At 43.7% G+C, this 13,442-nt stretch overlaps 1 protein-coding gene across 1 annotated transcript in view; it reads left to right on the top strand.

Annotated features, from left to right (window-relative positions):
• sepsecs (Sep (O-phosphoserine) tRNA:Sec (selenocysteine) tRNA synthase) overlaps nucleotides 1-10,369 on the top strand; it is a 515,993-nt gene extending 505,624 nt beyond the window's left edge. Inside the window, exon 13 of the transcript XR_014599594.1 lies at nucleotides 10,355-10,369. The gene's annotated coding sequence lies outside the window, so the exon portion shown is untranslated. The remainder of the gene's footprint in view (nucleotides 1-10,354) is intronic.
• Nucleotides 10,370-13,442: the final 3,073 nt, after the last annotated feature.

Raw genomic sequence — 13,442 nt, 5'->3', positions numbered from 1 at the left:
CGCGGATAATAATGGCGCGTGGAAATGTGTACTGGGACAAAAATCACAATCCCAGAGACGTGCGTGCCCATACCGAAAGATGAAAGATGCTCAGTGTTGGGAGCGTTCTCTGCGTGTGCACAGAAACACACAATCTGCACTCTTATACGCAGAGATACAGCTGCGCACGCACGCACGCACGCACACACACACACACACACACACACACACACACACACACACACACACACACACACACACACACACACACACACACACATATTGGCTAGCCTACGTATAAAATAGGGCTGAAGTGGTTAATGTATGTTTCATAATGTAATCATTTACATCTGCAAAGTAACTAGTAACTAAAGTTTTCAAATAATTGTAGTGGAGTAAAAGCACAATATTTGCCTCCGAGATGTAGTGGAGTAGAATTAAAAGTATTGGAAATTGGAAATACTCAAGTAAAGTACCAATACCTCAAAATTGTACTTAAGTACAGTGCTTAAGTAAATGTACTTACTGTAGTTACTTTCCACCACTGCTCTCGATACAGTACATAAATACGTACAGTATGAGGTCAGCGTTTGGAAGTGTGTGTTTTAACTCCGCCAAAGCAGATTGCGTGCGCACACACACGTGCACGTGCACACGCGCGCCGTGGTATCAGACCCTCAATCTGATACCATGGCACCATGACATGCAACACAAAGGTTTGCCTTTGTTAATCTGGCATTAGAAAGGCAAGGGCTATGTATTCCGCATGCTCTGCTATGCAGCTTATGTTCCTCTCAATAGGGAGTCGTGTTGAGGCTCTCTGGCCCGGGCATTCTTTCTCTCTATTACTCTCTCTCTCTTTTTCTGGCTTGTTCTCTCTGCGTCTCACCCTCTCTCTCTCTCTACAATGTTTCACTCTTTCCATTCCTTTCTGCCTTTTGTTCCTTTCCCTCTCTCTCTCTCTCTCTCTCTCTCTCTCTCTCTCTCTCTCTCTCTTTCTCTATCCCCCCCCCTCTCTCTCTCCCTCTGTCTCAGCTGAGGGAGAGAAAAGGAAACAAATATAACGAGGCCAATGGCAACGCGGTCTCTCCGCCTTGTATCTACCCGTTAATTACAAAACCCATGCATGCTCTTTTGGTTTATTAGCGACGGGAAAAGATCACAGACGCGAGCGCCACGTGTCGCTCATTTGGAAAACACAAATCAGACAAAAGGGAAGTTAATTGGAATAAGAGAAAAGGGGGAATAAGTTAAAAGGCTCAAAACAAAAGACACTTATCAGAACTATCCGTTCTCTTAATTATGTGACACGAAAAGGGCACGTCACGGGATGAGCCGCTTTGGAAACGGAGCATTTTGACAGATTTTTGACAGAGCGTTGACAACATTGATTGGATGTTCAGGCTTCAGGCTTGTTAGATAGGCATGTTTTTCATGTTTTTTTGAATGGCTGATGATTTGCAAAAAGACTATGAAAAGTATGATAAGGAGCAGTGTCAGTAACGTTAGCCACATTAATGCGAACTCTGCAGACAAGAATCTCATCTGCATCTCCCTAACTAGCAGCAGTTAATTTGGACCGGCTATATCTCCCGTTTAATCTCCCATGGCTTGTATCGTCACTCATTTCTTACACGTCTCATGAATCGATTAGCTAGGGCTTAATTATACACGGGTTCTGCGTTCTTTTATAGGTTGATCTGAGCTGGGAAGCTGAATTTGTCTGAAGTCCGTCGCAAGAAATTCTATATGGGGAAAGAAAACACATCGGTACAGCTTTGTGAAAAATGAATAACCAGTGGTGTAAAGTAACTGAGTACATTTACTCAAGTACTGTAAAATTTTGAGGTACTTTTACTCTACTGGAGTATTTCCAATTGTCTATACTTTTACTTCTACTCCACTACATCTCAGAGGCAAATATTGTACTTTTACTCCACCACAATTATTTGAAAACTTTAGTTACTATTTACTTTGCAGATATAAATGATTACATTATGAAACATTCACTTTTGTACTTTTACTCAAGTCATTTTTTAATTTGGGACTTTCACTTGTAACAGAGTACTTCTACATCGCAGTATTGATACGTTTGGTTTACTTAAGTAAAACATTTGAGTACTTTTTCCACCACTGATCTGAGCTGGGAAGCTGAATTCGTAAGTCCTTCGCAAGAAATTCCATATGGGGAAATAAAACACATCGGTACAGCTTTGTGAAAAAAACGAATAACTAAATGAATATAAATATGAGCGGACGTGCTGGGGAATATTTGCTGGCGTGACCTCTTGCTGTATCAATTATTCAAACTGACAAATGGCCACGGGCCACCTGATGTTTTGGCCAATTACAAACGGGCACACTGCGGGGCTAAACAGGACCAGCTTTAGCCTCGGGCACTTCACCCCTGATGACTCTCGTACACAGTGACTAGTCAGGAGCCAAAACACAGTCATCACCACAGGTGGGTTCGCTGCCTTCAACCTAAACAAACAATCCCCAATGTCAAAAAATAGTGTGTGTGTGTGTGTGTGTGTGTGTGTGTGTGTGTGTGTGTGTGTGTGTGTGTGTGTGTGTGTGTGTGTGTGTGTGTGTGTGTGTGTGTGTGTGTGTGTGTCTTATACCCATAGAGTATAAACTTTTTCATGTCAAGGACCCCCAAAATTATATGTATTTCTACAAGCTCATTTCTACAAGCTCACAACGCGATGCGTTGTGAGCTTGTATAATTTGTTTGTATAGCTTGTATAATTGCAAAAAAACTAGTAACTAAAGTTCAAATAAATGTAGTGGAGTAAAAGTACAATATTTGCCTCTGAGATGTAGTGGTCCTAGTGGAGTAGCAGTAAAGGTATTGGAAATTGGAATTACTCAAGTAAAGTTCAAATACCTCAAAATTGTACTTAAGTACAGTACTTAAGTAAATGTATTTAGTTACCATACACCACTGCGTTTTTGTATCATGAAGACATATGCCATGATTTTTTGTGAATGCAACCTTAATGCACCTTCAATTTGTGTCCTTGTATACTCTCCATTATGTGGACAATGTTATCTGTGTACATTGCGTACACGAGTGGGTATGTGCGCGCATGCCCCTATACGTGACGCGCGTGTGAGCGTGCACGTTTGTTCCGTATAACGTCGTGCTGCCGGTATTATGAAAGAGCAAGCCATTGCCTCCCTTCACGAGTCTACTATTTTTGCCATAATCATGACATTTTCTCGGGCATACCTCGAGGCCTGTATTTATGTTACAGAGAGGCTGCTTTGTGTATGGGTAACAAAGTCATAAGCACAGTGACATTCTAATACACTATAGCAAAACACGACTGGGCTCTGATCTCAGATTTCATCACGGGAGTAACGTCAAAGGTTGCGTTCTCAATCCCGTGTTCGACAAAATAAAAATGTACCAAAATGTACGTTGCTGTCTGGCAGAAAACTTGTATCTCCATATTTCAACTTTTTCTGTTTTTTCATAAATCCACCCATTAAGTACCTGGAACGCATTTGTGTCATTTTTAGACTTGAGCTGAAAAAGTATTATTGTACACTTTGGGCTATTCAAAAATAGCAGATCTACAAGCTCGTAGCGCGGCACCGAGTGCCGCGCTACGAGCTTGTAGATCTGCTATTTTTGAAAAATCGTGAAAATGTGTGCAAATCTTTGAATATATATATATTTTTAAAGCAAACATTTTTAGCGCAAATCGTTGCTTCTGGGGGTCCCTGACATGAAAAAGATTGAGCACCACTGATATAGAAACATACGTTTTTCAGAAAACTGTTGGGATTTGGAAGACATTCGCTAAGAATCGGCTTAATGGGTTAATATCCTAATTGTAAAAAGAAAAAGTAGCAAAAATGACTGCTTTTGGTCCGCAATTTTAGCTATTTTTGGAAAATGTCTGAAAGTGAAAGTCTGTCTGTTGGGTTTTTATAAAAAATTGAACCAATGTAAAGTATTAACAAGAGCTTGTGACTAAATAATAACAACATCGGATCCTTCGAAACAATGGTTATTTTTTTCCATTTCCTGAAAAGTAACGGTTTTGAACATAAGAGTTTTCCACCCCGACATAGGCGATATGCAAATTGCAAAATGCAAATTAGCCTGAGGGACAGATCAGTGAGATCATTTGCATAAAGACCCCTTCTCTGCTATGCTCTCATCATCTCAGAGAGAGAGAGAGAGAGAGAGAGAGAGAGAGAGAGAGAGAGAGAGAGAGAGAGAGAGAGAGAGAGAGAGAGAGAGAGAGAGAGAGAGAGAGAGAGAGAGAGAGAGAGAGAGAGAGAGAGAGAGAGAGAGAGAGAGAGAGAGAGAGAGAGGGGAGGATGGGGAAAGACGGAGGGCAGGCGAGGGAGAGGATTCATCAGTTGTGGGGTGAGGCGTGGGAGTGGGTGAACCCCAACTTGCCATGAATCAGCTTCCATTCAGCAACACAATGGAGTGATGGGGCCAACACAGGTGGCCCCATGATCAATATTGATTTTTCTGTCTTGGTTCTGTGTGTGTGTGCGTGCGTGTGTGTGTGCGGCTGTGAGCGTGTGCGTGTGCGTGTGCGTGTGTGCGTGTGTGTGTGCGTGCATAAGTGTGTGTGTGTTTGTGTGTGTGTTAACCCTTTAAGACCGGGAACGTCATTTTTAGATTTCGTTGGGCTATTCAAAAATAGCAGATCTACAAGCTCATAGCGCGGCACCGAGTGCCGCGCTATGAGCTTGTAGATCTGCTATTTTTGAAAAATCATGAAAGTAGTGCAAATATTTGATTTTTTTTCTTTTTTTGGGGCGGACAGTTGTAAATCTAATCTTTGCTTCTGGGGGGTCCCTGGTTCTAAATATTTTACAAATGTTCGCTTTAAAAAAATATATAATCCAAGATTTTGCCACGAATTTTCACAATTTTTCAAAAAAAATAGCAGATCTACAAGCTCATAGCGCGGCACTCGGTGCCGCGCTATGAGCTTGTAGATCTGCTATTTTTTGATAGCCCAAAGACATCTAAAAATGACACACAGAATGCGTTCCCGGTCTTAATGGGTTAATGCGACTCTGCGTGTGCTTACGTGTGTGTACTGTACAAACGGGCACGTGTGGTGTGGTGTGCGGTCGCTCCTCCGTAATGTTTGCACAATGCTGGTATGAGTGACGTCTGTGGGGACGATAGCGTTTTGGAAGCTAAATGACCTGTTAGCCAATAACCCAGACAGGCTGAGGCTCGCTTGGACCTCTGACCGCCCTACAAGGCTTACACGCACAAACACACACACGCACGCGCACACACACACACACACACACACACACACACACACACACGTGACTACGCATAAATGTAGACCACTCCCAAAACCTTGTGTGCGTGCTGTAGCTAGGGCTTTATGTCGTTGCTGGACAACTTTGTCTTCGTTTTGAATAGAGGGCATAGAGTAATCTTAAAGGACGACTTCACCACTTTTCAACATATCTTCATATAGGTCCTCACTAATGCTCATGATAAAATGGTACAATTCCTTTCTAATCAGTCTGTGTCTCAGAGGAGGGCTGTAGACAGTTAAACCCGTCTACCAGTGACATCATCGATGGGGAATCCAAGCTGATAGAAACTGCAGGCTTTGTATTCCTGAAAGTTGCAATGCAATAATAGATCCCATTGTTCTCGCTTTAATAAAAATCTGAATACATTTGTTTTAATCTTTTTTGGGGGAAAAAATCCTGCCTAACGATGATGTCCACTGGTAGACGGGTTTCTGGACTGTCCACAGCCCTCCTATGAGACACAGACCAAGTAGGAAAAAATTGTATCATTTTATCATGAGCATTAGTGAGGACTCTATTATATGAAGATATGTTGAAAAGTGGTGGAAGTCGTCCTTTAAGAATTATGACAATGAACCGATGAGGCCTTACGTTTATTTTATATCACCTGTTTCAGTACTGTATTTTAGCATAAAGCCACTCTGTCTGTCAGTCTGTCCAAAAATGTCCAAGCGCAAAACCCAGAGCCGGTCCCGGCTTATCGTGAATTTACGACAGCAACAATTCACTTCTTTTAGGCTTTTTTTTTGTGTGTGCTTTTCATTTAGATAAGAGCATGTAGAGTCAAGAAATGGGAGGTTAGTGAGGGGGAACGACATGCAACACGGGTCTCTGCAGTCTCTGCAATAAAGTGGTTTTATATCTCAGCTTATCAGAGTATGTACTGGAGGACTTTTTTTTCTCCAAAAATGGCCTTTACCAGTATATCATATTTGCACGGTAGTATAATACAGGCCCAGTGCACGGTTAGATGATTTTACAGTCACTGATTTTCAATGGAGCCCGTGTGTTGGCGCAACTTTCTCAGGCCCTACTATCGGCGTTGCCAGATTCTGTGAGAGAAACAAGCAACCAGGTCTAGGAAAACCAGCCCAAAATGAGCCACTATATGGGCCACACGAGTACTTTAACATGTGCATCAGCTATTTGAAAATAGCAGATCTATAAGCTCACAACGCGTCGCGATGCGACGCGTTGTGAGCTTGCAGATCGGCTATTTTCAAATAAAATCTTGCTGGGGGAAATTATAATAAGCAGATCTGGCAACCCCTGTCCACTATGACTAGAAAAGACAGTCCTAACCCAGCACGCACACGCACACGCGCGCGCGCACACACACACACACACACACACACACACACACACACACACACACACACACACACACACACACACACACACACACACACGTAATGAGTAACATTTTGGGGTCAAGGGGTGAGGAACTCTGTATGTGCAGAAGATAAACTCAACAAGGAGGTTAAGTGGAGGGGGTGGGGATTTGGGGGGGGGATATAAAAGCAGTCAACCCTACTACGACTCTGTGCTCAGCCTTCCCAAAAATCACAAAACAAGAGGCTTTTCTGTTGTCTCCCCGGGGAGCTCAGCTACAGTGTGTGTGTGGGGGGGGGGGGGGGGGGGGACGAATGGGCGATGTGCGCGTGCATTCGAGATGTCTGTGACGTACGACGACATCAAAGTTGCAGGCATCACGGCTTGTTAAAGAAAACGGCCCCTCTTTCCGCTTGTCTCTCTCTGCTGTTAATTGTATTTTTTTTTAGCAGTAGAACACAGCAATTTATCATTATCCTCCAAAAAGTGAGGCTATAGCGCAAATAAAGACTTGTACATATCCACCGCGAGACACGCACACTTACGCACTCCCGCACGCGCGCACACACACACACACACACACACACACACACACACACACACACACACACACACACACACACACACACACACACACAGCACTCCCACTGAGCCGTTGTCAGGTACTAGGAATAGAGAGCGGATTGTGCAAAGATTGGCTGTCTTAATTACAGTGTGGGTGCACACCGAAGTGCGTGTGTGTGCGTGCGTGCATTGTATGCGTCTGCGCGCGCATGCTCGCGCTGTGCGCGTGCGTGTGTGTGTGTGTGTGTGTGTGTGTGTGTGTGTGTGTGTGTGTGTGTGTGTGTGTGTGTTTTTGGCAGAACACACCGATCATGCCTCTGTGTTTTTATAGAACCAAAGCGGGGGACCGGGGAGAAGACGAACATAAACACAGGGGCCCGGAAATAAGGCCGCCTGCCCTCCCTCTCAGGTGACAGATGAACCGCTCTCATCAGGGAAAAGTCTCCTCGACGTTCCAAACAAAGTAAAAAAGAATAGTCGGAGTCGACTTTTCCATCGCCTGTGACGTCGCTGTGTCTCTTTTTTTGGATTTCCATCCGTGTGGCTGTGATGCGGAATTCTGGTGAATGTTCACAGACGCCACGTTGGAGAAAGCACTCCTATATGTTTATGTTAATTGTTCATTCTCCATGGCCAAGCAGACTATAGATTCTTTTAAGAAATTAGTCAGAGGATTATGTATTCTTGGGGACTACAAAGAGAAACAATTCTATCCCCATGCCATAGCTAATAATAGCTCAATTAGCATATCCTTCAGGGCTGTATCTATGGGGATGTGTATACTGGCTTCTGGGGGAGATCTAGCGTAGTGAGTAGCGTTCAGCGTTGCCAGACTTTGTGAGAGGAACAAGTAGACGGGTCTACGAAAACAAGCCCAAAAGAAGCGACTATAGGTTGCATGACCTCACACACACAGGGGTCCCCAGCAAAATGAGCATCAATGTCACTTGAACCACTTTTAAACCCTATATCGGCTATTTGAAAATAGCCGATATAGGCTATTTGATATATAGGCTATTTTGATATAATATCGGCTATTTGAAAATCGCCGATCTACAAGCTCCCAACGCGGTGTGAGCTTGTAGATCTGCTGTTTTTAAAAAAAATCTAGAAAGAAATGTGAAATATTTGGAATATGTTTGAAACATTTCAAATACACAAATCTTGTATGGGGGTATTTTCAGATGGGGGTCCACGGACAATGTGGGGGTCCTTGACAGAAAATGTTTGAGAATGACTGCTTAGACAACATTAGGCAGCAAACCCAAATAAGCAACTACACGTTGGAAACAAGCCCCCCCCCCCCCCCCCCCCCCATCCCAAGTGACCCGCAACTACCAATATACAAGTGACCTCACAGAAAAAGCTGCTTATAATAAGCAGACACGGCAACACCGGCAGCGCTCGCCTAACCTCATCTGAATATCAGTGAGTTAAATCGCATGAGGCTGCACTTGTACTGCTTCAGTCGCCCGCCGCGGCCGCCAATGCGCGCAAATGGCACCATTCTATTCTGATCCTCCGCTCTGGGGGTCTCTCTCTGACGTTTTTCCCTGACAATCGGTGCGTTGTGAGGGAGGAGGCGTAGCGCCTGACCGGAGGTTCACTCTTGACGCAGTTCGAGGTGAAAAAAACCTTTTGATGGCAACCCACCTCTGAACTCAGAGAGTGGGACGAGACTGTGGAAGTCGCACGGAGCACAAACAACTTGTTTTTGCTGTGTGTCCGGCAAAGTTTTTGGCAACTTGATGAGCTTTTGTCTTTGTTTTTGCTCATTTGGACCAAAAAAAAAAGAGCACAGTAATTATCGGATAAACCGGAGCTCAAACTGAGCTTATCTCCTCAGCCGGTGAACAGCTTTGTCACTTTTTCAAGATGTGCCGTCTTGATGGAATACTTTTCTTACCCGCCCCCTTCACCCCCCCCCCCCCTCCCCTTCAAACAAATCAATATCCCCATAGTTTAGCCTTTCATAGGAAAGATTACAGAGAAATAGCTATTAAGGGCTTAGTCTCTATCGCCTCTCCAATCGCAAAGCCACTTAAAGGCTCTGGCAAAGGCTCGGGCTGGGATTCTGGACCCAGCACCCACACTGCAGAGAGAGTGAGAGAGTGCAAAGATGACATCTGACTTCAGACATGCACCTTGTGTTTGTGCAGCCTGACAACCTCAACCGAGGGCATTGCTCTTTGAAGGGACATATATTCTTACTTAAAACGACAATGAGGACAGACACAAATGGAACCACCCAATGCTAAAGATTTTACAAAGTGGCTATTTACCGTTATTAAAGTCCCTCTCTGACTCACTTAACTGCATATTTTCATTCGCTCTGGGATTGAGAGCTCCTTCAAAATGGCTCCCTCCTCTTCCCATCTGGCTGTGTGTGTCACTGTGATTGGAATGAGCAGCAGGTCGTCTGGCCTAAGCAGCCAGGGAATCAAAATAGCCGCTGTAATCAGTGGAAATATGAAAGGCAGGCTGCTGCTACTGCAGGCCTTTTAAAGAAAGCATACTGCTGAGGGCATCCAGCAGGCAGACCGCGCGCGCAGTGACTTCAGCACATAGCGAACACTGAACACCGCTAACGTTGTCAGGGCCCACTAACGTCTGCATTTCTGGGGTGGGCTTTTTCTCTCCGTTCATTGAACATGCATAACATCAAATGGCCCGTTGTTAGCTTTCCGTAGCAAAGAGCCACGGAGAGCAATTATTTGTTACACACGCATTGGCACTAGTGCCCACCGCCGCTGCTGCTGCCGCTCGCACAATTAGCTGTTAGCAAAACAGCTACATCAGCTCTCGTTGACTTGCAAAGTGATGAGAGAGAAACATGAATAGCATTATAATTAGGGATGTTTCATCAGTTCTTTGGTCTTTTTAAACAAAGTTTTCTTCGGTTGACTACTTTGGGGGAGACTTCAATGTGCTGTTCATTATGAAAGGCGTCCATGTTTGTTTGTTATTTTTGCGAGAACAATTACTGTATTTATCAGTTCTGGATTTTTTTGGTACTACTTGGAATTGGAATTGTGTTTGGCTTCTCTTTATGACACACTTACACACGATCCTAATACTCGTGATTTCAAGTGCAAAAGGCTAGTTTTCTCTCCCCCTTCTTCTCCATTTTCTCATGGAAAATGAGTTGTCAGAAATGAAGCATAAATGATCACCAGCAGAAAAGCGATGAAGGGGAAAATGAAGCCACTGAACCGCGCTGATGGGTGGGATTAGAATGCAGTCAATCATTCACAGATATACTGTAGTCCAATGAACATTTCTCAATGTATTTTACGAACGCCGACATTAGCCAATCAATAAAAGGCATTTGCTTCAGGTCTCTCTCTCTCTCTCTCTCTCTCTCTCTCTCTCTCTCTCTCTCTCTCTCTATGTCAGAGTAAGTGACTCCATTTAAAATTATACTGCTTTTGAATTGTCAACCATTTGATTTGATTACCCCTCTGCTCAAGGCAGGGTTTTCATGGGGTCATTAGGGCCATGGGTGCCTTCTTGCCCCCCTCAGGTTGGCCTTATGCCCCTAAAAAAAGATGATATGCCCTAACTGCGGGCCTGCGGCCACAGTGCCCTTGATGCCCCAATGTTGCCCCATCATCCACACTGCCCCTGCCGACGTTGCTCGTCTGCCTCTTTCCTGTCAAATACTGTTTCTGGACGCCAAGTGTCTTTTGTTGAGATTCTAAACCTGGAATGAATAGGCTCTATATGCACAGAATCCATATTTTCCCTTCCTTCACAGGTGTTACCAATGATACTAATGAAGGCTCTGTTCCATTTTGTGTAGCATGGTGGTTCTCAGATTTCCACAACCCCCATAACTCTGAGAGTGTACAAATGGAACCAAATGGACCCTTACGGGTCCATTTGGTTCCATTTGTACACTCTCAGGGTTACACACCCGCAAGGGGCCATTTGGAAACCCCTTAAGGAACCATGAGGGTCCCTGGACACAAATTTGAGACCCACTGGTGTAGCAGAGTGTTTCCAGTGAGCCAACATGCACAACATCAGCACCCTGACTCTGTTTGACCAGAATGGAACAGAGCCTTCATTAGTATCATTGGTAACACCTGTGAATGTCTTCACAATAGAGGATATGCGTGTGACATCATCATCAAAACCGGAAGTTATGCAGGAATGCCTACTGAGTGTCAAAAAAATACTTTCTGGCCTTGACAGCCCATGCATCCAAACAGAAAAGTCATATCTGATTGCATTAAACAACATTAAACAATGTTAAACTCACTTTGCATTTTGCTTTGCCACTCGCTTTGCCACTTGATGTGCCATTCACTTTAAGCATGCGCATATCCTCTATATGGCCGCTGATAGTTTGACGCAGATCTACCGTAGCCCAATGGCCAACCAGGGGACTTAATCAAACTCATCCTGATGTGCCAATGATGCCACAAAGCTGTGGCTGACTTCTAAGAGAAAGGCCAACTGAGCTGAGCTGAGGTACAGTAAGAGAGTTTTATAAATTAGCGAATGAATAAGACAATCTTATATTGTTTTTTGTTAGAAGGCTAATTAGTTGGCTTCGTTACAACACTGAGATTGCCTCCATTCATGTTTTCCCCCAGTAACCCTCATGCTGAACAAGAAACAGATAGAGAAAATTCTGAAGACAGATGAGGCTAAACATTAATTTAGCCCCCCCCCCCAACCCCCCCCCCCCCCCCGCCCGCCTCACTATCCTCACCTTCAAACGAGTCCAGTGACTCGAGGGCTGACAGTGTATGACTTAGGAGTTTCTACAAATATTAATAATATGTAAATATGAATACATTTGTTAGCTTTTTTTTATTTCACTGATACTACTAGTATAAATAAAATTCCCCATAATCATTAAAGGATGACTTCACCCATTTCCAACCTATCTTCATATACTAGGTCCTCAATATAATGCTCATAATGATATGGTACCATTTTTGTCTACTCACTCTGTGTCTCAGAGGAGGGCTGTGGACAGTTCAGAAACCCGCCTACCAGTGACCTCATCGATGGGGAATCCGACCTATAATAGAAACGGCAGGGCTTTCTATTCCTGGAAAGTTAAGCATGCCATAATGGAGGCCATTGTTCTCGCGTTGACAAAATTCTTGAAATCTTGTTTGAAAAAAGAAAAGCGTTAGCGATGATGTCACTGGTAGTAGGCGGATTTCCGAAGTGCACACAGGCCTCCTATGAGACACAGATCAAATTAAAACAATGGTTCCATTTATATGAAGATAGGTTGAAAATGGGTGAAGTGGTCCTTTTTAACCCATTAAGACCTGGAACTGGGTCATTTTTAGATTTGAGCTAATAAGCATTATTTTACACTTTGGGCTATTCAAAAATAGCAGATATACAAGCTCATAGCACGGCACCGAGTGCCGCGCTACGAGCTTGTAGATCTGCTATTTTTGAAAATTTGTGAAAATGTGTGCAAATCTTTAAATATATATATTTTTCAAGCGAACATTTTTAACTCAAATCTTTGCTTCTGGGGGGTCCCTGGAACAAAATATTTTGATGGGGGTCCGCGGCCAAATACATATAATTTTGGGGGTCCTAGACATGAAAAAGATTGAGCACTACTGATATAGAAACATAAGTTTTTCAGAAAACTGTTGAGATTTAGGAGACCTGTAGATTCGGCTTCAGGTCTCAATGGGTTAAGTTACATTTATTACCTGTGTGGCATATTTGTGCCCCCAAACAAGTGACAGAACCAAAGGCCAAACGGCCTTGCTCCTGAAATGATGAAATTCCAGAGCCTGCCTGCCTTCACTCATCTACCCATGAATATACTGCCTCACTGATCTATCTGGCACCCAGACAGTAAGTGGCAAAAACCATTAGTGTCTCATTAGTTGATCCACTGGTTGCTCAGAACAAATGTGAGCTCTCTGCGCGCGCGCGTGTGTGTGTGTGTGTGTGTGTGTGTGTGTGTGTGTGTGTGTGTGTGTGTGTGTGTGTGTGTGTGTGTGTGTGTGTGTGTGTGTGTGTGTGTGTGTGTGTGTGTGTGTGTGTGTGTGTGTGTGTGTGTGTGTGTGTGTGCAGTGGTGGAAAGTAACGAAGTACATTTACTCAAGTACTGTACTTAAGTACAATTTTGGGGTATTTGTACTTTACTTGAGTATTTCCAATTTCCAATACCTTTACTTTTACTCCACTACATCTCAGAGGCAAATATTGTACTTTTACTCCACTATAATTATTTGAAAAGTTTAGTTACTAGTTAC

This window comes from Gymnoscopelus microlampas (assembly GCF_963454915.1).
Source record: "Gymnoscopelus microlampas genome assembly, chromosome: 19".
In the NCBI taxonomy this organism is placed as follows: Eukaryota; Metazoa; Chordata; class Actinopteri; order Myctophiformes; family Myctophidae; genus Gymnoscopelus; species Gymnoscopelus microlampas.
This window is presented reverse-complemented; position numbering and strand designations above follow the sequence as displayed.